The sequence below is a fragment of the Ischnura elegans genome, chromosome 10 (genome assembly GCF_921293095.1).
Source record: "Ischnura elegans chromosome 10, ioIscEleg1.1, whole genome shotgun sequence".
Taxonomy (NCBI): Eukaryota; Metazoa; Arthropoda; class Insecta; order Odonata; family Coenagrionidae; genus Ischnura; species Ischnura elegans.
In genome coordinates, this window is record NC_060255.1 from 69,120,745 (window position 1) to 69,146,790 (window position 26,046).

At 38.3% G+C, this 26,046-nt stretch overlaps 1 protein-coding gene across 5 annotated transcripts in view; it reads right to left on the reverse strand.

The window, feature by feature from the left end:
• The window catches only part of LOC124167366 (transcriptional activator protein Pur-beta), a 69,814-nt gene that overhangs the window by 41,549 nt on the left and 2,219 nt on the right, over positions 1 to 26,046 (reverse strand). The window lies entirely within an intron of this gene.

Below are 26,046 nucleotides of genomic sequence, written 5' to 3' on the forward strand. Positions count from 1 at the left end.
CTAAGGTCTGTGGTTCAATTCCCGGTCCATGGGAATTTTTTCTCTTCGCAATTGATATGAATACATCTAGGTAGAAAAATAATTAGAAAAAGGCAGAGCATGTGACGTCAACTTTAAATGTTGAACACACCCGTGTCAGCACTTATGTGGGGGCTCACAGGGTACACGGAAAAAAAAGTTTTGATTAAAACTATCAAACTGGTGTGACAGGGAGTATTTTTGTTAAATATACTTCAAATTTGGTGTAAATTATTAAGCACTTGATTTATTTTACCAAACGCTCTTGATACATTTCATCGAACACTTTGATATTTCATAATTTGGTCAATTTTACGAACGAGTTTGGTAAAATAACTGATTTAATTCAATACGATTCAGAGTTTGGTAACTTTTATCGAAGTTATGATTCATTTTACGAAGGTGCTTGCTTGTTTGGTAAAAATTATCAAACTCTACATTGTTATGCAAATTTGGTTTGATAGAATTTATTAAGTGTTTCGTAATCTATCGACTCTCTTTTGTTTATACCAATACCCATTTGCAGTTGAAAGATTCTTAAACAGACCTTACATAAAAGATAGGTTGGTAGAAATGATTTTGTTTTCATTATTTGTGATGGCGATAACGTTTTAATTTTGTTTACGTTCATTTTTCTGTTTATTTCTGCTTTAAATTGCAATGTTATCCGAAAGCTGGTGCATCAAAGACAATGATAGAATAGCGTATTCTCATAGGTATTTAAGCTGTAAGGAGACGTTTGTGTATTTCGACACATTAAAACTTTAATTAGAGGTTTTCCTGAGGTATAATCATTCGAGATCATGTTTAATAACATGTGATAAAAGTCGTCATACTAGACCCAATCCATGCTAAGGATATCACCCAGCACGTTATAGTCTCTACATCGATGTAAAAAGCCTGCAAATAAATTTTTCATGCGCATCTGCACTAGATATTGATAAGGAGTACCTACGTATTGCAATTGAGTGCATCAAGTATTCCTCTTAAGCTTACAAAGGGAAACTTTAGTCACACCTTAATCACATTTCAAAACAAAGGTTGATTATTTACAATAATATTATATTAAGACGTTTGTGTGAGCAACTATTATGACAACCGATTTAGCCAAGTTGTTACAGTTCGTGTCTACCACGCGGGGGGCCCACGCTTAATGCTTCGTGCAGGCGTATTTTTTCTCCACTTTTTTGTATTTCTTTTGCAGAAACTTACGTTATACTCTTAATTTTCTGATTTTTAATCAGAACAATGTTTTTCTGGGTGAAAAATCTTTCATACGTGCACGCTACGTCGGTTTTATTATCCTTTCGATTTTGGTAGTTTTTATCGAACTGCTGTGGCCAGTTCGGTAACAATTACCAAACCAGTTCGATAGAACGTATCAAACTGGTTTCGTAATTGCTCCTGAATTTTTCAATGTGCCATATAAACCGAAAGGTTTGATAAATTTCATCAGAATTCGATAGTTCTAACTAAAAATTTTTCCGTGTAGACAGAAGAAGCACAGATGTGGATGAAAATGAAATAATTAAGGAATACGTAAGTCATAAAATAAGAATACTTTGTTCTATTTGAAAAACCCTATTTGTATTTAAAATAAAGTGTGGAATAGAACAAAGTATTTTTATTTTATGATGAAGCAGTTTCAAAAAGTAACGCCGGAGTCCGTGTCTTATATGAATACGTAAGTAACTAGTTCAGCATTTACTTGAATCATTTTGTCTTCACTACTTAAAAAAAATTCCTATCGAATTTCAAAGGAAGCATACAATCGTTTTTAGATCGTAAATGAAATCGTAAAATTTTATTAGAGAAAATTTTCCAGGATCTGTCATATTTGACAGAAGAAATCCACAAGAAAAATGACACAGCGAAAACTTTGGTAGATAGTAAATGTAGGAAGTAAATTTTAAATCGTTGAGTAGCCTGAAAAAGATATTTGCTGACACGCCAGCTCCGATTCAAATGTGAGAAAAAAAGATAAATTATTAGGTGAAAAAGGAACATGAATTTTGGTATCTACTTAATGCAATTAATTTCAGATTTTACCGACACCATGTGATAGCTGGACAAATGAAGACAGGTATATACTTCACTTGCAGACCTCAAGAAAGCAAACCAAACATACGATGGAGTGATGACCCCAATTCTCGGCAAAAAAAATCAGGGGGCAGAAGTCACACGAAGGTGTATATAATTACTCGGTAGAGTCCTTCACTCTAACTAAGCTCTTCTCCTGCACTTACTGGAATATACCCCAAGCTCAAGCGTAAGTGCGCAATACCTCCCTAAGAAATTGATCCCTCTATAAATGCGGAGATAAACGTAGAACACCGCAAGATGCACAGTATGTCCCTGAAATACGCTCGCTTCACTAGTAGTAACCAAGAGACAAATATAAAAATTCATGTCAGAGGCAGCATTGGCTCAGTTTCACAAGAAGTGATGAAAGAAAGAAATATTTGAAAACATTTTGGAATGAAAGTAAATCCCACTAATTAAATCAGATCAATTAAATAACGAGGAAAGAGCAGAATAAGTGGAATAAAGACCAAGGATCGTATTTTCCAATCCCTAAATTAAAGTTAAAATATATAGAAAATGAACAAAAGAGCTGAGGAGGAGAACGACGAAGTAAGACGCCATCCACTGCGACAGAATAATTGGAGTAAAAATTTGAAAGCTTAATTTGGAGTTGCTTACTTAATAAGGACGTTCGAGATTAGATGAGTGCGACCCCCAAAGCAGAATATCAAGCGACAATGCCGCAGAAAGAAAATGAAGAATGCAGAAAGATATCGAAAACTATAGATAAAACATATCCTCCTTTTTCATTTTTCGTCTAAGCATCAGCCCGGCTTAAGGAAGGACGAGATAAGTGGAGGAGAAGAAACAGCCTGGAAGAAAAAGGTAAGTAAACGAGGATTTGGAGGGGGAAAACGGTTTTATGGATGTACGACAATTGAGAGGCTGCATGATGATTTGAGGAAAACATTACACGTATCGGAAATACAGAAGAGTAGGGGGGGCACGATAATGTGCGCACTGCCTTCATAAGATCACGATGACTAAAAACCAGGAAGTGTTTACAGGCTTTATCTGGTGGATGATTAGCACATTAATACGAGAGAGACAATACGATTATAATACTTCCGATAAAACCACACTACTTCCTCTTTCGCAATAGCTGCCACCGGAAATTGTTTGACGTAATCGGTATTGCATAAAATATAACCCTGATTGCGTTCGTCACCACTACTCATCAAATTTCCGTGGGTGATTGGAGTCTTTCATCTCTCATTCGTCAAATTCTCTGAATAAATAAAATTTACTCTTTATTCAGTAGCTCGTCCTTCTTAAACTGGCACGTGCTATTCATATACTTTATACGTGGTGATATTATATTTTGGTGCGTGTGGTATCATTTTACTCTGCTGAAATAATGATGATATTGCAGGCTGAAATAATAGTATAAAAAAAATAATTCTACTTTAGAAATAAATTATGCCTGCGAAAAATGTCAAAATTGTCTCTTACGATAACCAGAAAAATTACTGCAAGGCTGGCGACGAATATTACTAGAAGTTCGCTTGAGATGTATCGGACACATTGTCGGGAATTAAACCCGTCTAAAGGGCACATTGACTAGAAATGGCAAGCAGGCGGCGGTAAATGTCAATCCACGTGCGATTATTACCGAATAAATTTCACTCGCCGCATTGGGGTCAAGTTTGCGAAAACGGCACGAGCGGCGAGAGCCGAGGTCAGGGTTCCCCTTCCCAGCCGCACCCCCACCCTGGGCGCCGCGACCCAAGCGCCTGCACCCGCGACGGCGGAGCGGGGCCCCAAGAAACCGCGCCCGAGGAACGCATCAATTCAAGTGGCGACCAGAAGACGTAGACACGGATGATTGGACTGCACAGCACCATCGTAGCGGGCCGTCGCAAAGATGGCACCGCAAGACGAAGAAGGCGAGACCGCCAGGGGCTGGTGAGGGGTGGCGAAGCGTTTGAGCCGAAAAAAATTAAATCTCGACCACGGGCCGGACATATCGAAACCCGAGAGAGGAGACCCCCTTCCCTCTTAGCAGTTAACGCAGGAGGTGCGGTAATCGCAACAATTTCGGCCTGCCCGAAAATCGGCAACGCCGCTTCACGGAGGAAGCGAACCGGCCGCTTAGATCAATACGTATGAAGAGGAGAAGACAAGAGGAAAGAGAGGAGGAGGAGGAAGAGAGGAGAGAGCGAGGAATCGCGAGCGAAGGCGAGAGAGGGCCGCGAGGGCACATCTGGGCCTCATCGCCGTCATTCTCCCCGGCGGCGGGACGCTTAAAAAATAAAGGTCCCATTTTCCGGGGGACCTGCAGAGAAAGAGGGACCCCGCGTCCCCATTCGGTCAAGATCTAACCACTGCGCTCGGTGGGGACAAATCACGGCGATATGCCGCCAGCGAACTAGGATAAAGCGACTTCGGACAGATTTGGTCCCTGGTATGTAAGGTGTGCAAGTGGAAACGTTTCCCCTAATCCATATATATAAAAGAGGATATCTGTTTGTCTGTCCACTGTGCGTTTCCATACGGCTGCACGGATAGCCACCAAAGTTAGTATAAAGGTGCATCTCATGATATCGAACCCCGTAGTGCTACTTTCTGTTGCGTCCGACGCGTCCTTCGAGTCGTTTCTAATAAGTTTGTTACGTCACGTCTTATAACTTCTGCGGTTAAACATCCTGCCGGATAGGCACACCTCTTGACAAGCTCAAAGAGAAAACATGAAAATCCTGCTATGTGACCATGAATTCCAAGTTCCAAGTTTCCCATTTCCCTGTTTACTATCCTTCCCGAGAAACGCCGGGCGGCCTGCTACTCCGTATATAAAAGAATCATTTTCACGCGATCATTTTTTCCATCCCTCTGAGTGATAGCTCCAGCGATAGGTTTTCAAGGACCAAAATGGTGATCGCTCGTACTATCACATTTTTGATTCACACGGTCATTCCCACAGTCCCTTTTTCCATCGTTTATTCCATGACTTTCAATATTTACTAGTGTCATTCAATTAAAAGCCAAGCGTGGCGTTACAATCGCTGTTAGCGGCCGTGCGTTCTGACTGGCTGAGGGACTGTGCTAGCGATGGCTTCAGCAACAGAAAAAAGGACAGACCCTTTTCCCATAGCATGAAACTGTCATTTTTCCTCCATCATTGGAGCTGTCCCTCGAAAGGGACAAAAATTAATCGTTTGATTCGGGCTTAAGGTATCCTGACAGATTCACTCACTCATACAGCGCTATGTACTGAATACATAGCCACGAAAAGTTAAGGATACATCCAGTGAATGATGTGTAGGCGCGCTACGAAAGGATTTTTGCGAAAAACAAGTTTTCGTGCTTTTTTCAACCGACAATGTTAATATTTTGACTCCCGTGAGAGAACCATTGAAGTCCCCACAGGAAAGGATACTTTTGAAAGAGATAATAAACTGGTGGAGGTACTTGTTGAAGCAGCATTTAAGGACCGGGGTTCCCCATATTCCAGGATAGATACTACTTACGAGAGATAGGAGGAAGAGAAGACGAAAATGAAGGAATAAAGAGAGGGAGAATAGTTTCCTATTTGAGGAATGTGTAAGAACACACTGCATATACAAAATGTAGTCATAAAATAGGAGTTGGGATAACCCGCTTTAAGCTAAACTTGCTGTAAATAGTTAACCACATCTCAGCGGTTTTAATTAACTCAAACTAAGTCACTCACCCTAAAGATGATGGACGAGTCGTCCGTGGAAACATCGTTGAAAATCCCGAGAACACTTCACCTAAGTTAACAACTACTTGAATCATTGCAACGCTAAATTTTAGCCTTCAATTTTGCGTGTACCATTCACTAGTTTATTATATACGCATGAAGAGAAAGAGAGTCCATTTTTCATTTAACTAATGCCCATTTGGAATGCTAGTATATTTTATTTAATTACATGAGATTATGGTTGATTAAGACAATCGTCGGCTGACAAGCGGACAAGAGGAAGAGCAAAGCAAGGCTGCAGATGAATTTTACAGGATAAAATATTAAGGATAGAAAAGTGCATTAGAAAATTAGACACATTTAACTGATTTGCTTCATTAAAGAGCTGCAATAAGAGCTAGCAAACCAATGCTAACATTAATGACTTCAAAAAAATACCATGAATTGAGGTTGCTATTTACTTACACAGTTTGGTTTTCTGTGGCGTGTGATCGATACTAGGCATGTTAATTCAACTTTGGAGTCGTTAAACCTTATAAAGAACAGGGTATCGTAATCAATAAACGCCAATTATCAATAATTCAGTAATTCACGGGTTAGTTTCAAAAGGTGAGGGAGAGATCATACCTGACTAAGCCACACGATTTTGAATATATAGATTAGGGGGGCATAGCCTCACCCTGGGATTTACGTTTAAACCAATAACAAATCTGTCATTAAATAGTTAGTATGAATAAAAGAACTGAAAGTAACATGAAACCTCCCTCTGGTTGCCTGCATGGTCATTGAAAGTAAATACCTCATCCAATGGAGGAGTAAGATATCGTCAACCAATCGTACGTTTCATGGTACACTTATGCCCAGTCTTTTTGGACAATCCTAGCATCTTATCCGTGATGTGTCCCGGGTTCAAATCGGAACAATGCGTATAAAAGCTTTCGTATAGATATGGACCAATGGCAACCTCCGTTGTTACTTTATACCTATATCATAGCTCGGGAGTAGCCACAGAAAAAGTAGTAGTATCATCCGATAAAATTCATCATTTTTACTCTCTGGGCGAACGTGATTGTATGCTCAACGGCTCACTGTTGCATACATTTCGAGACTGGTATAGCCAAATATGGGAAAATGGAACCAAAAAGGAATATTCTGATCTCATGCCAAGTGAGAAAGTCCTTGCGTCCTTTGCCGTACGAAGACGTATCTTCCATCATACGCTCTTTGATTTAAAGAGCACCACTACTATTAATTCCTGTCAGTTTGAAGCAAAACGAAATCATTCAAAGTTTAATAAATTACGCATAACCGAACACTTATGCCAAGAAAGGCAGCAAAAAATATTTAACTCACAGCTTTAAGTATTTGTTATGTAATGTGGGTGAACAACGAAATTATTTTTCTGAATGGAACAAGTTACTCTGTCCGCAATAATACGCAAAGTGCATAGTTATTTACACCAAGGACGAACTTAGTCATGAAAAATCAATCGGCTAGGCCATCCTTGTTGAATATTTTTTCAAATTTATAACTTACAGAGCTTTCTATTTTCATCTTAAAAAACCTCGAATTTTTTTGCATTTTTACTATCATTAGCGACCGTTAATAATGAAAGACCAACTCAAGAGTAAATGCAGATTTCCGGAAAAGCCAATTACGTGTTTTCGACGAATTTTGCTTCTAAATTGGACATTTCAATAGTACCTTTTCGTAGACTTTTCCCAATCATCGATGGACAAAGGAAATCCATCCAGACGTAAAAACACTTCAATAATAGAGCAGACACCCAACTATGATGCACAATACCACTCCATTCCGAAGCAGTATCTCCCATTGTTCGCAAATTCCTCGATCTTTGACCTGCTACATTTAAAATGGATCATCTGAATTAATAATGCAATCACACAAGCTCTAAAGAAGATAAAATAATGTGACGTACTAGGAGGTTCATTTTGTACTCTAACGAATGCATTTCCTAAGGCATACACAAGCCATGGTGGACTTCTTGTTTTAAAGCGAAAGGTAAAGTCAATACGCAACGGAAAAACCTTTCTTTTCATAAGCAGCATCCGTGTGTGAAATATCGCATCACCAAGTATGTAATTCTTTCCACACACAACGCTTAATTAGGAGTCATTTGGACCCGATTTTCCACACCATTGGTAATCAAGTAATTCTTAGCGATATCAGGAGGGTGCACTGTAATGCCCTACATGTTATAATTAAAATAATTAATGTTAATTCATACAGCAAGATGTTTAAATTTACACAACCGCATTAACAAAGAAATGAGTCATTCATGATCGAAGCTGGCTACCAATATGCTACAAGGTCTTCAACGCGATTCACACCACATCAGAGTCAAAACTGCATTTCTAACAGAAGACGAATATCGGAATGGTGTCGCTGAGAAATGAGCCAGCCAGCCGCGGCGTCCCCTATTGCATGGGGCATAAGATTCCCAGGAATGCGAAACCATGTGTGAGCTAGCAAAATCTTCGTTTTTTTAATAAGATTTTAAAGTGACAATCTCATTCACTGCAATATAAAAATTAGCTGCTACAACTTTACCTAATTTGAATATATGCTAATACCTTTCGAACCTACATATGCTAATACCTTTTAACATTAATCATATTTCATGAGGCTATATAATATAATGATGCTATGACAGCTGTTCTAAAAACTATATATCCAAAGAGTATTTTGGTTTAATCTTAAGTACTTTACTTCAAAAGTCAAACAAAAAACTACAAAAACTTTTGGAAAAGGAAAACTGTTTGTGACCCAGGAAATAAAATATGTCTTTAGACGACGTACTTAGCCCACGAATATACAAAGGTATCTTCTTCAACGCCTAGATTCACGGTAAGTTGGATCGAAAGGATAATTTAGTTATGCAAGCACGTAAATGACGGATCGAACCTCACATTGACTCGCATTTCACAATTTAAAAAAACGACAGTATAGATGACATAAGCTTCGACGTAAACCAAATTTCTTATGATCGAATTACTTCATTTCATTCCATTTCAACAGAGAAAAACAAGAAAAATACTCGACGCAATCGTAGTAATCCAAGGTAAAAATAGATACCCCAGGGAAACCACACAACTGACCTACTGAACATGGCATATGCACGCGACGATGGAGACACCGCCAAACTCACTTCCACCATTCATATGTCATCGCTTGTGATTACCTGAATGATTCCCGTACAGAACCACCACGTCTGTTTTTAATGGGGTTAATTCAAGAAACGAAAACATACTGATATGATACTTTCAATAGTTTCAAAATATGTTCCACTAAAAGAATCTCATCGTCTGACGGAAAAAAATTGTTTCCGAGTCATATTTATTTTAGCGGGATTTATTTGTATTTAGCTACCTATACATCTGGAAATGGCATTAATGAATCCGCTTTTCTAATCGTAATCTTACGGCGATATTGATAATATAAGAAAACTATTGATTAATCCTACGACAAGTCATCATGACAAAATAACAGACATTAAATTCGTTACACCTCAAGAATTTTGTAAAAAAAAAATAAAATTTAGGTCAATCATCATAGTCCTCTGATCATGAGTACGTGAAATAAGTAATTGAAGTCAAATCGCGTTATTAAAATGAAAATGTCGCTACGGTGGGCTCAAATAGCAAAAATTGAAGCTGAAGTCTCGAATTACCCACATCGTCCGAACTCTTTATTTTGCCTTTAAAATCGATAAATATTGTCGATAACGACAAAACATTTCAAACAAACATAAGTTAAAATAATTTCTAATTCAATTTAACTAATCTCGCATTCGCAAACCTACATCCTGAAGTACAGTGTGAACTCCTAATAATACAAAGGAGACTTATTAACGATTTGGGCCAAATACTGTTGTAAGCTGTCGAGGCTGGAAGCGAAGCTAAACATCGGATATCAATTAGAGCGAAACTGAAAGAATTTCCCAGCAAAGGGAAAATAGTGCGAAAATTCCCATCGATAGTAAAAAAAAAACAAAAATCATTATCATATGTACGAGTAGTATCGTACCAATTGAATATACCAGAGTCACAATGATAATTTTTTCTACGGTAGTCTAGAACGCTTTAAGACGATGCTTCAGACGATAACTACCACAACAAATTCAATGATACATTTATAATAGCAATAACGACGCGAATACCTTCAAAAGATCATATTGGAAAGACAATGACAATAATAAAGTAGTATGGCTTTGGAAAGAACTTCAGCCACAAACTGAGTAGTCACCTGTAGCCAGAATAACTATGAGAACGGATTTATATACAGTTGGTAGAATAAAAATAGACTTCAAGATATTATTCAACGTCAGGAGAAAGCTTGTAGTGTTTGGGCTTGGGAAGTTGTTCAGGTTTTGAGAAATTTTGCGAATGAATTGGCGGAGGTCGCAAATTCTAGCAGCTAATTAGGGTAGGGCGTTAAATCAAATTTCCGGGATTTTAGACGTAGCATATCGATTCTACACCTCGGAAATAATTAAGTGATCAAGAAGATAAAAACTCATTCCTGACTGAAACAATTGTTTTTATTCCGAGTAAAACATTAAATACGCCGTCGTTTAAATGTGTCACCATGAATGAAGACAGATAAGAATCAGACACGCAATTCTCTGATATCATTCGTGCAGCAAATAACTAAGGAATTCTCCACAGTGAAATATATACTTCCTCGAAAAATAAATTTTAAAAAAATCAAGAAAAGGGATGTTTACCATTCTTTCTCCTAAAGGAAAACCAAGAAATCACAAAGCATTTTACGTCCATTCTAGATGGCCTAAACGGGCCCGTAAAACCACCATACATCTTTTAAGTACTTATGGAAATTCCTTATGCTTTTACGAAACATTTTTCCGAACGAAAGGCAGTTGAGTTCCATTCCATTTCCTGTTTTTACGACTAGTTATTTTCTTTTTCACTCGTCCATCACTTGCCTCTTTATCTTAATATTTTCCATTCGGTCAGCCCGATTCCACAAAAAGACTTCCATAAACATCTTACATCGTGCGCTTCCTCTTATTCCATCTTCCATTCCACATATTTGATCGACAATCTTCGCAGTAAATTTTTCTCGACGTCCATAACAACAACGCCAACGCGGCTGTGGGTTGATATCTTAAAAAAAACTAAACCACTCTTGAATGCTTAAGTCACTCACACAACCTCAAAGGGGTAACGCAATAGGTGAGATCAGAACTATCTCACATCTTAAATGATAAAAAAAGACAACGGACCTATAGGCAATAGAGGAATTTATAAAGGCTCCATGCCAATTCAAAAGGACACAAAACGGCGCAGGATGTGGTCAGATGGAAGAATATCTCTCGGTTCTGAGAACTTAATGCGCAAGTTTCCGAAGTACGGCAGCTATCTAAGACTAGCGATCGCATGAACGGCACGCGAAATTCACTCTTAAGTGCCAAGAACTTATATAGTTTCCAAAACATAACCGCGCAGTGATTCAACGATCGCATGCCTTGTTATCCATTACATGTATCATAATGACTGGGACTGCATATACACGGGCAGGTTTATATACTTTGTACAAATTGAATTTTCCTTGTAACTGTAATGTTGGGAAAACTATAAAATCAATAAATAAATATCGACTAAGAATCACTACGTCCTGACTTCTAGGACTTGATATTGCCCTAAGACAACTCTACCTCGTGAAAGAATACCTGGGGGCCAGTCAAGCGAGAAATGATAGTAACGGTACGGCACTACCTCTGACTTACGCAACTCGGATACAAGGCTTGATCAAGTCTTACCAAGAAGCGACCTCACACGACAATGATATCCCTAAGAGCTCCGATATCCCTGATGCATTAATAGGAAGGCGAAAGTTTTTCTGAAACGTGTCACAAAATAAATTCTTCGTGTTCAAGAAGTCTTTCCTAAGCATCCGCAAAGATTTTGAGAAATTTTTATTTTTAATTCTAAACGAGTTCCAGGGAAAATAAGCTGAAAACATGAAGCGAAAATCACTCAGACGTAATAAAAACAGATTTAATTTCCAAATCTTTTCCCTGGGATATTATCGCCCCGACGAAAAGAAAATTATCTTATTTTCGGCACGCGCTGGTGAAGTAGCAGAAAATATTAATTTATAAAAACTGCGCGATTAGACGCACTCATTCAAATTTTATGAGGAGGCCTATGCGACGAGACCCACCTCGTCTGCTCCGACTGGTATGCCAGCCCGGCGGCAGGCAGACTCTCGAGTAGCGATCCTCATATCCCACCGCTGGGAGGCAGCAAAACATGCAACCGGGTCAAAAAGGAAAAAATACCACATCAAGCCGTAATCATCTTATTTCCGGAGTAACTTCTGCCGCCCCAAGCCCAGAAGTGCCCCACCCACGCACATAACGTCAGTCACGCCATGAGACCGCGAGGGAAGGGGCGCAGACAAGGATAGGCTCGCCGGGAGGGAGACATCAAACAGGGCGCGACATCTAACGGCCGAGACGGCGAACTATCAGCGGCGGCGAGTGCATAAGCTCGCACACAAAACCTGGCGGCTTCCCTTTTTTCCTTCGCTCCTGCTTTTTCTTCTCGGCCGCCCCTCGGCAGACGTGCAAAAGGGGTTCGGTCGGGGGTTTTCAGGCTCCGGGGGAAGTTGCAGAGAAGAGGGAGAAAAGAGAGGTAACCGATGGGAAGGCCGGGGGTGCAGAAATGGGAATGGCAGTGGTGTGTTGGGGGACGAGGGAGGAGGCGAACGGATCGAAAGAGACAAGGGAGGCTGGAGAGGGGTAGGTCATGGATGGTGCATGGCGACGCGATGGGCCGCAAGGGGGGGAGAATCCATGGGGGTAGGATGGAGGGGAATGTATTAGGACAAGGGAACAGAGACGAAAGGGGGGAAAGGTACATGGGGCGAGTCCTTGATATCCCAATTTCGGGACTCCCCACACCCTCGCCTTCGACCGCACTCGGGTTCCCCTTGCGGGGCCACTGACCCCTTTGCCGACACGGGGTGTGCTCCGCCCGAGATGCGAACCGGGAGAGTCGGAGTGGGGGGCGCAACACGTGCCCGACTACGCTGATGCCTTTCATCTTTTCCGCTGGTGAGAGTACGCGGGCGCGGCTCGCTGCAAGACCACTCGATGAAGAGGCAGACGCATACGACACGACCCGGGGAAGTATGGAACTCAATAACGGCAATCCTTTCATACTCGCTGCATCCCATTCCAGCGATTCTTACGTAGATTACTCTTTACTCAATATAATTAACCATTGCCTGAGAGCCTCCGGGTCAACTAAATCTGGCCAGATTGCGATAATAACAAAAAGGGAAAATTGTGACACATGTCGACTGGTAACTTTGAAACACATGGAAACTGGGTGGCCAACCCTCCCCTATTCTCTGGGAACTCCTGTTTTCGTAAAATTATTTTTAGAGTGCATCAGTCATAGCACCCTAGAAAGTAAACGATGTCAACATCTATGGGCTATTTATGTACTTAGTACGTGTTCCAGAACATGCTGAATGATTTATATTACCGTATGCAAGTCTATAGAAGTAGTTTTTTCTTGAGAAATTTTATCGACCCACTGAAACCCAGTTTTTAAGTGATTAATTAATCCTAAATAGCTTCAACTTGCGTCCATGAATAACACCCCCCTTTTAAATCCCATGCTACTAACAACCTCATTTATACACAAACTTCCAAAATTTGGTCCAAGGAAGAAACAAAGAGCTTTACGTGCATTCACGTCGAAATAAACATCGATATTTTTTAAAAATATTCTGCGTTCCATTAGTCCCTAAACTAAAAAAACCTGCGTAATACAATGTTTCGATGTGCACACTGAGAAATTATATGGTGACTCGGAGGAAATCCGTGAAGCTGGAGAGTACTACGAGAATGAGTGACCTTCACGTAGCTTCCCCACCACCACTAAACAGTCAAAACACATTCTATCGATTCGCGACAATATAAAAAATCTACCGCTATCTTTTGAGCACCATATCTTTCCCAGACGTTTGCCCAATCTCCGTAATATGTAAATGGCTTTTTAATAAGGAGGGTTATCAAAATTACCTGTTCACGAAGAAATCCTACGATATTCAGCTAGGTTTTTATCATCAGATGCTTCCTTTGCGTTAAACTTTAAGAATAATCAGTAGTATAATTCAAAAATTTAAGCCATTCTTTCGGCGTTAAGAAATACTAACAACACGATACTCGCCATTGACAAAGCGTCGCGGATGGAGTTCAAATTAAATCAATAATACTTCTCATTTTTCGAGAGGAATTTCAGTGGTTCCTGCTTGAAAATTCGTATCAACATGGGGCCTGCTTCCTGTCCAAAACGCATAGATAAGAAGTTTGAATACCTTTTCTTTATTATGATGAATATACCACAAATGACTGATTACAAGAATGTAGAAAGATTACAAGAAAAGAATGACCATTCCCTTGGTATGAATGTGGCTGATTAAATAACAACTTCCATACGCTGAAATAAACGAGAAGACAACATATATTTGTGACAAAAAAACTTCATCGTCCCCTCACGACTCATTCTGGGATATAACCTACTCCCAACCTCAGCCCGTTACTCCTTCAGGAACCCACACCTGAGCCGAACAGAGGCCATATTCATGCTTAAATCCCGAACATCCACGAAAAACGACTGAGAAAGTAAAAAACGTAGGTACGAGTGTAAAATTTAAGTGAAGGACAACTACGGCCGCAGTTCTGCACTACACATCGTAAGAAACCAACCAATGCTCTCGGCGGCGCTCACTACACGGTTAATGGATTAGCAGGCGAGAACGGGACTCCAGACAGCAACCCAGTTGGCGTTATTAATTACGCAAAGAGAGCAACTTTCGTAGTCCACTCCCACTGGGAATGTGAGCCGCTCGTAGCGCTCAAGGTCGAACAAAAACTTCCCAGCGCGGGTCATCTAGGCATAACCTCTCCCTAATTACAACACAGCTCTGTGAGTGGGAAGGGACGAAGGAGCGGAGGCGCTACTCCAGAGATACCCAAGATCAAACGAACGAATACGATACGCATGGTAAAACTCACGATACATTTCTTCGAAGGCGAACAGATATCACAGGAGGTAGTACCGAACAATACTAAAACTGGTGCATCATTAGCGCCATTCCTAGAAGCAGGAAAACGCGTGGAAACTTTATGACCTTTAGTATGTAGGCACTCAATGGACAAGAGCAAGCTACAAGAAATGATGGATGATGTCGTGCGATAAGAGGCAAAATTCAAATTGAAGATAAGAGATGGCCCTTCGATAATCAAAACCATGTGAAGTTACGATAAAAACCTTACAAGATCACATCGGAGGTTTTCTGACTAGTAGAAGACGTGAAATAGGGAAGGAGAAGGAAAAAACCAAGGAGGAAAATACTAATGTAGACCAGTGATCGAAAAACTTTGGTGCCTACAGACAGCAAGTTCGAATTAGCTCGACAAGAGTGTTCTTTACCCTGAACACTTGATCTCCCTAATATTTCAGGGGGATTTGAACCCCCCCTTCCTCCCAATTGTTTCGACCTTGACCAACTACAATGGAAATTAAAGACAATAAATCGTGGAGACAAATGAATTTATGAAAACCGACATATGCAGCAACCTGTCTTTTTTATAATCATACAAGCATACGCAAATTCTTGTTAAGTAAACAATTTGATCAATTTCAAATCTGGGAAAAGCCTGGGTGAAGAAAACCAGAAAAAAACTCAAAATGCAAGGCAACACAAGAGAGACTGCCAGTTTTGAGATAACTTAGAATAAGAAAATAGATGCATAAGCCACAGAAATACCATGAGAGATCATGATAGCACACACAAAAAGAGCTTCAATAACCGAAAGCTACTAAACTGATAGATATGAAACTGCACCCAAATACAATTAAATATGTTCACCCAACTGAAGCAGTACGAATATCCACATTCCATGAAAATAATGTGCTAATAAATTCAAAGAATACGTTAAGTCTTAGGATAAAAGGCCAAAGGCAAGTATGCCACCATTTATTGCATAGTACCACCAAGAAGTACTATAACATCAATTTTCCATAACTTTTCATAGTAAAGAAAATTCCATTTGAATTTTTGCTTGGTTTGGAAGCAATGATAATGACGCAAGTGTTAAGGAGTCTAAAACGTCAGACATCAACATTATGAAACTTCAATCCAGCTGTATAAAAAAACACATAAAAATTCACCATGCCTGTGAGATACGGAGTGACTTTGAGAAGAATATACATCTTCATTCCTATTCCCAAAAAGGGAGATATAAGTATGGAGAAGTTTCAAAAATTTAGAATCATATGAGTCTTCATACTCATGGAAACATAGGCATGAAAGACAAGGATCATCTATAGGATATTAGAACGGACAGTAGAAGAGATCCTGGGTGCACACCTAATCGGATTCAGCATTGCAGGAAAAGAGGAACAAAGTAGCAATATTGATAAGAAGACTACTCCTACAGAGGAGAATAAAGAAGACAAGCTAAGATGTGCTAAAAAGAATGAGTGAAAAGAGAAGCTAAGTGAACATCTAAATACAAAGAAGGAACAACTTAATCAGCCAAATCATGATACAGCAGAGAAATCATAATAGTAACTAAATATTCAACTAGCTACTTTAAATGTATATTTCATGAACTAAATAAGACATAATTTTAGATTCCTAAAATGAATCAATGCCTATCATCCTTCCATTCATCACTTAATATCATAAGTTATTGAATCAAGGTTACCCAAGTGGCATTCACAATGGATTTCTTGCACCTGCATACTGCACTAAAGATAGTACCTCCAATACGGCAAACTAAGCGAGAGATACACATTGATCCATGGTACACTCACTGTTTATCCCATTCCTATTTATGTTTCTGGCAATAATAAAATGGTGAGAATGAAAAGTGCCCATTGCATTCCAAATTTATCAGATGAGCAAAGTTTGGTAGACAGCACCTTCATTCATTTTTTCAATGATTTTGTAAACGATAAATATTCACTACTCAAAAATCAAAGCAGTTTCAAAAGGAGTCAACCCAGACCTGGAAAAGTTTACTATCATCCCTGAAGTTTGATACAAATTAATAGTATGAAAAGCGTGAATCCATTTTGAAAAAAATGCCCTTACTTGAAAGTGGCAATGACGGAAGAAATATTCATTCAAAAAAGAACTTTTATGCCAATTAAATCACCAGCAGAAAAATGAATTCCAAACATAGGTACCACCTATTGGTGTCTGGCCTTTTTCAGGACATCGCCGAATGACTTGTATTGCCCTAAAAATATTCCAACCTTCTTTCCTAAAATCTTCATGGGAAAAGTGACATTGAGTGCAAGACTTCTTTTTATCAAAATTTGAAACCTTATAAACTAGGGGAATGTCTTCATTGGGAGAAATATTTTCCAATGTGGACTACCTGAATTTGAATTAAATTTCTGATTATTTTATGTAATATATAAAGTAAAGGTAGGCTGTCTCAAGATATCCTTTACATAATGTTTACCAATAAAGTCAAACCTATTCAGCCACTCCAATACCTTCTCACAAGCTTCCCAGCCAGTAGAATGGTATCAGTGAATACACATTGGTTCTATCAGCACCCCTTCACTAAGGAGAAAAAAGTAATCTCAAACTAAAGAGAAATGTCAAGCCACCATATTCCACAAGGAGCTTATTGGAGAAGGCTATCATTTAAGGATGCAGTTAAATATATCACAAAAAATAGCTACCATAAAATTAATTTGTACCTCAGTCAACACCATAAGGAATCCTAAATGAATATGAAAGATTTATATCACAAGCTTTCCATAGTCAGGCTAAAAATGTAATTTCAATGAAAGATATTGATAAATTCTTAGAATTCTGAGCAACATGAATGATAGATGTGGTATTTCTGAGGAGATGAGGATTGCAATTATATATGACGTCATAGTGCTTGGCTACAAAGTTTTAGCAGCCAGTGGTCCACAAGGAATAGGTCAAAACTAAGTCCTTCAAAAGTGCAACAAATTAAATACTTGTGTAACAGAGAAAAGAAATAAATACCAAAACAGCGCAAACGGAAGATACTATAGACGAAAATTACTTCCATAAACTGCAATAAAAAAATATACAAATCTGAAATGCCAAAAGGAGATCACCACAACTTCCATCAAATGCCAATGCATAATTATCATTTAAAATTCGGATGTGTACTAGGCATTTCCTTCCACTAGAAGATATATCACATCTTCAAATGGATTAAGAGAACAGAATTGAATTTTAAAATCTTTTTTCAAACAATCAAAGCTGTAAAAATGGAATTGAAGAAGTGAAGAAATTACAGTGTACACTTCCACAACAAAATCTCTGAGAAAGGAGGAGACTCCGAGAAATGGAAAACTAAAGATATTTTCATGCATGGCAGAAAATAATGAGTTTTGCCAGGGTCACCCTACAAATCTCCAGTAGGTAGGTAGTACGAAATAACCCACTTTGTAATGTACCACAAAACTTTATTATTGAACCCTGAGTTATAATGATACTAATGGTCTAGATGAGTGGAGTTAGAATGACGAACTATAGTCTATTAACTTTATGTCTGCGGGTGTGCTTTCGTGAGAGCCCGGACACTCTCGGATGGCTTCGCTGATAGGGGAGGGGTAGTACCGAGAGAGAGAGAGGAGGAGCGAATATAACGTTGCCAAATGTACATAGCCGCCCTATTTAGTCACTGAAAACGTGAGTGTCATAGGCTGCTACAGGAATTTTAGCCCCGGCACCAAGACAATATACCTACTCATTCAGAAGGCATTGGGGATAATCCTTCCACAGAAGCCCATGACATTGTCAGCTACCGGGCTGAATGAGGCACTGTTGGTGGAAGACATACTTAGTCACATACATGGAGAACATATGAGGTTTGGCAACACTACTCCACGAACAGATTCACGATGTTCACTCGGCAGAGGTCTGAGAGCGACTGACTGAGGCCACGCCTACTGTTTGCTGATTGGCAAAGGGAAAGTCACATGTCGAGAAATTTTACCTCCCCTCATCTCCACTTGCTTTGGCCACACCAGCTCACCCGCAGAGATAAAATGAACAGAGTATAGATGGTCATTATCAAGGTATCTATCTAGTAGTTGAAACCCATGGTCAGAGTAATAAAGATTTGTGGAACAATTCAAAGTGAGTTATTTCACACTAAAGATATGTAGATCCACCACATGAAGCCTGAATACTTGATATACACTCCAGTAGATACTTAAAATTTCTGGGAATTGGGTTGGTGTGTTGGCTAGTGAGTTGACTCTCATCCGGAGGGGCTTGGGTTCAAATCTTGATGGTGACAGACTTTTGAGAGGTTGCCTAATCCCCGCTTGAGGGTTGTGCGTGTGGCATATCAAATGCAACATTTTGTCCATCAGAGGGGACATTGCGTCATGGTCCCCTCAGTGCCTTTTGTCAAGAGCAGGTAAACCCCAATTCCAGGTTTCTCTCAACCCTTCCTAACCTGCCCTCATGACCTACACTGCTGGTCGCCTAAACCAAACACCATGTCAAAAAATTTCCACCCAATACTCACTTCAGGCAAATACAAAGCTACCATAAAAGTCTTAAACACCTTATAAACAATTCATATCATATATCAAAAAAGTTGGCATCGTAAAAATTTCAAATATAGTAGAGGACCTCAAATCCGGAAAGCTTGGGACCAAAGGGTTTCTGCATTTCTGATCTTCATGGTATATTTTGCAAATGAATTCATTTATAAATGTGTTCAGGCTCTTGTTCTTGATGTTTGAGATCCCTACAAGTTACTTTAGTTGTTAGCGTGTGCTAACTTCCCACTCGTCCCAGAACAAAGCTCCGAGAGTGGTGCCACGAGGTGGCAAGTCAAAACACTAGGCAGAGGAATTTTCAGAAAGGCTGAAATTAGAACTTTGGCACCCATTCACAAAATGAAATATCATCAAACAAGTTACCTACCTAATTTAGTCTTAAGATAGATGTCACCAGATATTATCAAAAAGATGCCATTAGGGATTAATATTTAATATAGAAAGATTTTATAAAAAGAATGAAGATACGTCTCTTTTGGGTAATACACCGCGTGGGTCCATTGTTCTCGGACCGAGAACAATGGACCCACGCGGTGTATTACCCGAAAGAGACGTATCTTCATACTCATCGACCCGCGGAAGCCTGCATAAGGAATTTATAAAAAGAAATTCTAAATGATGAGAATACAGGAATGATGGAAGCTTATGAGTAAAATCTTCCTGTGCAGCAAAACCTTTGAAAAAAAAACTTATAACTACAACTTTAAACTACATACATACAACCGTGATACTTTCTGAAAATAATACTAGATACTTCAATACCACCTAGAACATTAAAAATATTAATCCACCCCTTTATTTACCACAGAAATGCTTATCATCCTTGAGTTTTGTCATAGACTTTTAAATAAAGTAGACAAAGTGACTAACAACTCTGACCTGGTCATCATAAGATATGGACTAAATAATTAAGGAGAGAGAACATACTAAATTTTAGAAAGACTACATGTGTGCGTAAAATTTTCAGAATAGGTATCCAGAACTACTAAACTAACATACATAACTACTACAATATAGTCACCATTTAAATAACATAATTCCCTAACTTGCCATCTCAATTCTTGAATTAATGAAGCCACCAAATAAATGGTCATTAGCAACCACATCCACTCCATTTTCTGTGCAGCAGGAAACCATAAATTTGTATTATTTAACGCACAGTGGAGTCAAAAATTCCTCTCCCCCCTTCCCTTCACAAATATTCACCGCACGCAACGGATGTTCCTCAGTTCATTTCATTTCATTGACCTTGGACAAAATACAAAAGGGAATAGACCAAACAAAGAATAGCCAAGGGTGAATTTCTTCCAAATTAATAGAATAAACCTCACTAAAAAGTTCAAAATAATAAAAAATTCTTTATGGTAAAAAATGCTAATCATCAAAGATTGTCAACCCTTTCTCCATTCAATACATGAAGAAACTAATGAATTTGAGAATACAACCACAAAGGAAGCATGGTAGGGATGCAGATGATGAAGTGAAAAAAGTGGGTATTCAAAGGAATGCATAACTTGAGGCACTCAAAGGCCATTCATTGGAAAAAATATTGTCTGTAAGTGAATTATATCCAAGAGAGTGATAAGAGAACAGTTCAAAAGAGCCTACATGCAAACGTACTAATTACAGCTGGGTCCTAAATCCAGCTCTGCTAAATATGTACATAGTCTTTTAAACAATTACATTCCCGCTGCACACTTTACCCAACATTACAATGGCACTTTTAAAAGGACCAGAAGCCACTTGAGTCAGTATGTACAAATATTTAAGCTCTGAGATCAGTAAACCAACTGGCAGTCAACCTTTCCAAACACAGACATATTTACCAAAGATATGCTCAACCAAAAATGACATTAGAAGACACTAACTCCAGTTGGGCCATTCTAGGGAGGTTTTATAGAAAAAGAACACAATGAATAAGAAAATGCCAAGCTAATATTTGGAACAACATAGTTCTCTGAGCCTCAAGTGTTTCAACAAGTATTGGTGCAAAGATGACTTCAAATTTGTAAATTTTCTATTTCCATTCCACACACTATAATACCACATGAAGATTAAAATTTGGCCAAGAAAAGAAAAAAACACCAAAGAAAGGAAAATTAAGGTGCCTAAGGACAACTTTGCAATATGCTTTACAAGTGAACAATTGTGTGGACCTATAACATTACTCAGATTAGGGATCACTGACAAATAATCTCCCTTTACACTAGAATTCCATCAACAAAATGATGGTATGCGAAGACCAAGTTTCAATGCTGGCAAGTAAAAGAATAAAAGTAAAGCACTTGAGAAGGTATTCCCGAAAAAATCATGTTATCATGAAAACTTGGCTCCATATCCCAGTAAACTCTCATGTGCCAGTGAAAATAGCATACACGCTATGCAAATCTGCGAGTGAAGATATTACCAGATAAGTAATAAATTCAGCACAAAAAAGCTGTAAGCAGCACAGTCAATACCTCTATAAATGAACAATCCATGGGAAGAGGAGGAAACCGAAATTCAAGAAAATCAAGAAAAGGGAAACAAGGTATATTCAACTATAAAAAAATTATTTTGCAAGAGTTTATGACTCATGAATAACTCGTGGTTTTCTAGATCATTGAAAGATACAAAAACAATTGCCTGGCTTAGGTGAATGGATTCTGCTGATGAATGTGACCTAAACATGAACAATAACAAAGCATTGTACACGTGAAATTAATTTTTAGAGAAATAGTGAAAAAATGCAATTCAAAGGCACAAAAGACATCAAACCACTGAAAGATACTGACCTAAGTACTTTCCTTAATATCTTCAGGATTGTAAGGGTCAAGTCAAATATGAGCAAATATTTTTCATGATCCTTGCTCTTAGGGAATGAAGGAGTAACAACTATATTTTTTCCTCAACGCTATTCCAGCACAAAATCCATAAAGAAGCTTAGCCAGAGCATGAGGCTCATATTGAAGAACAGATTTCTATGTGTAAGCAATCCTTTCAATTTTAAAGAACACTGAGCAGATTTTGTGAAAATCCTAAGAAGCAAAATTTGAGAACAGGTTTTACGTAATTGAGGTGATTTCATGGATCTACCAGCAGACTGAATTACAACATGTAGATCATTTCCTAGTAATTTGAATGGATTTGGTTAACAGAGCATTAACATGTTAAATAGGAAAAATGTTGCAGAAAATTGCCATCACAGATTGAGGAGCTGTTTTCCAAAAAAGCTTTACCACAATACAACAATGGATCTTAAGCATTTAAGACCGAGAGAATTTCCAATTTTCCAATAAAAGCAGCTAAGATAATCCTGCCATACACACTTAAATCTTCCAGCACCATATTTTCCCCAGATCAAACCAAAAGAGATGAAAAATAATGCATTGACTTCTCATAAGGCAGGTATACTTAGTTAAGGGCTGAGAAGAAATTTCTATCCTAAAGCTTCAATGAAAACTACTTGATGGTATTTTCTTTACATTTTCAGACCGAGACAATACGATGGACCTGGTGGCATAAAACTCTCTAATTCTAAAATAAATCCGCTACAATAAATAATTTGAAACCACAACATAAGTTTCAAAGACAGAAATACTATACTGCACATAAATTTAATTTGATAGTTTAGGACAATCACTATTACAAAAATAAAATATTATAGCTAAATCATGTAACCTCCATCTGAAAAAAGAAAAGATTTGAATCCATCAAACAAATATCCCCTATCAGCTGAATGTAAACTTACACAACCAACCGGTTTTACTGATCACCAGCTGCTAACATGGGGTGCACAATATTTTGAAGCCTATTCACTTTCTATCGCAGAGAATCTTTAGCATTCTGATAGATCAATTCTCATTCCAATCAAATAATACAATACCCATGTAACTGGACATGAAAAAATTATTTTACAAAATGAAAATTAAACGTTGAAAATTGAACGTCCAAGAAAACTTTGGACCAAATTTATGATGCATTCATATTAACATACATGTTAAAGTTCAACATTTAAGGCCAATTTATACTTGACTGATGAGAGACACAGTTAAAAAAACTTCATCTGATCGATATCAATCACTCCTAATCAATAAGCGACAAAGACAAATAACTGACCAAATTTATTAATCAAGATATTGCTGCATTATGTACCAAGATTATTATAATTTTCATGTATCAATTGCTTTCATTAATAATAATTCATGTTTAATTTTTTAGCCTAATATATATCTGTATCAATGAGATAAACACAAAATTCAATGAGCACGAATTAACTTCCAAAAGACAAATGAATCATGTAATACCACTACATCCACATCTGAAAAGGATGAAGTACATACAGTGAAACCCTGTTCATGGACACCTCAGACTTAAGTACAGTATTCAATTCCCCAGCCGAATGTTACGCATTTGTATAAGGATAGAACCTCTAATATACTTACTCTCCAAATTACGGACACTTCATAGGAACAATTTTGCTCTATTACGGACACCATCATCAAAGGTTTTCCGACTGATGTCTCAAAAATTTAGAGTTTTTAACATAAAAGCATTTTATTCAGCTGAGTAGTAATCGCAGGGTAATATTAAGCATAAAAATGAGGTTTTCTTTCAGTCACCTCCACATTACGGACACCTATCACTTAAGCTACATTTTCGAGGACTGTAAGTTTCTGTATATGAGAGGTTTCACAGTACAGATAAGCAAGCTCTACTTCATTATGGGTCCACTAATTAATGGATTGACATGATTACCAAGTGAGGATTTATGCCTAAAAATAATGAAATTATAATTAAATAATAAAAATGTGCCTGTGGCCCTAAAAATATCACCTATTTAAAATTTAATGTGCCGATGTTTTGCCATTGTTGGTGCTTTTAACCATTATTTGTCACTAAAAGTTTTCCGAAGAGGATGAGTTAAGCCATTTGCCAACCAAACCAACCAAAAATAGATCACCGTATGACTGATTGAGGTGCAGTACAGTATTTAGAGGAGGCAACCGACAGCTAAGTTAATTAGCCCATGAGGGAAGGAAGGACGGAGAGAAACCCAGCTTCTGCTCTTAATGAAATGAGCCAAAGATACCAAGTATCAACCAGTCTATCGGATGGAGTGCTGTGCCCTCCACACATCACCTAAGCAGTGATCAGGAAGTCACTTTGAATGACTGATTTCATTGAAGAAATGGGTTTGAGGAACAAATAAATATCATGGCAAGTGGGAGTTCACTAAATATCTAATCCTTATTATTCATATTAAATTTTATTCAAAGCTGCATTTTTCCTCATATGAGCAATTTCTTCCAAACAAGTGAGCAACAATGCATCAATTTGGAAATAGGGTTCCACCTCTCAGTCCACAACTTTCCATTATATCTCAGGTCACATTGACTAATAATATATTAAATACCAGTTATTCCAAAGTAGTAGTCAAGAGCAAATTTTCTATTTTATATGCTAAACCCTTCTGCTGAAGCACCATCATCAAGTCTTTAACTGTAAGTAAAAAATATTCATCAAGCCTGTCATCATCCCCCACAGAGACAGGTGGAGAAAGTCAAGATCCCTCTTATCCCCTCTATGTGGGTCCCTGATCACTTGGCTATAGATAAATGGAACTGCGACTTAGCAGGACAAAACTTTTTACGTGTGTAGTAACAATAATGACGAGATTTATCAGAACTATTTAATAATTTTGATACCACACAGAAATGATATCCATAACAAATTAGGAGGAGCAAATAGGCAAGAAAGCAAAGATTTTCCATACTGTTTGACAAGCCAGATGGAGTAAGGGTGACCGAATGCTACCCTTTATGGGTCAGGGAAGGTCTGAGTAAATGGGCACGATAGCCTATTTCACCTCCACGGAAAGGGTTCAAATCATAAAGTAAATAATTCCGAATTTTCGATTTTTCATTCATCACCTTTTCCGAATTTTCATTCATCCCCTGATGATGTGCCCTGTATTAGGCGCGAAAGCTTGCATGACAAAGCGCAACCCGCAGCTGCTCCCGAAAGCCATTAGCAACCATAAGCTTTATAATTTACTGAATGGTAACCATCCATTTCCATGGAGTCTGGTGCCATTGACATCAGTCAACAATTACTTAGTGAAGTAACAAAAAGCACAGACAAAAGAAGTACTAAGAACAAGAAGTATGAATGCAGATATACCTTTTCCCCTGAGTTACTGGATCATACTAATATGCATTTACATTCCTAGCACATGAGAATGAAAATAATAGCACACAACTTCTTTTCACGGCTTCTTCAGCATTAGCAAAAACGCACCTGATAGACCATAAACAAATTTTGCCAATGAAAGAGGAATGAGAGAAGTTGTTTTTTTAACAAAAGCCAAGGACCTAAAATTAAATAATCCCTATGACGATTGAGTACACCACCAAATGCACAGACAATGATATCCATCTGCCCTAGCATGTGCAAACAAACATAATTTGAGAAGGTGGAGCAAGCAGCCTTTACATACTAACAAGTCCATCAGTTTACATAAAATCTCCACCAGAAACAGGTAATGTCAAAGGATGATGACCCACATTATAAAAAAGCAAAACTGACATAAACAGTAGCCGACACAATTAGAAAACTCCAATCAATGCTAAGAAAAATATTTTATCATTATCAATATGTTCT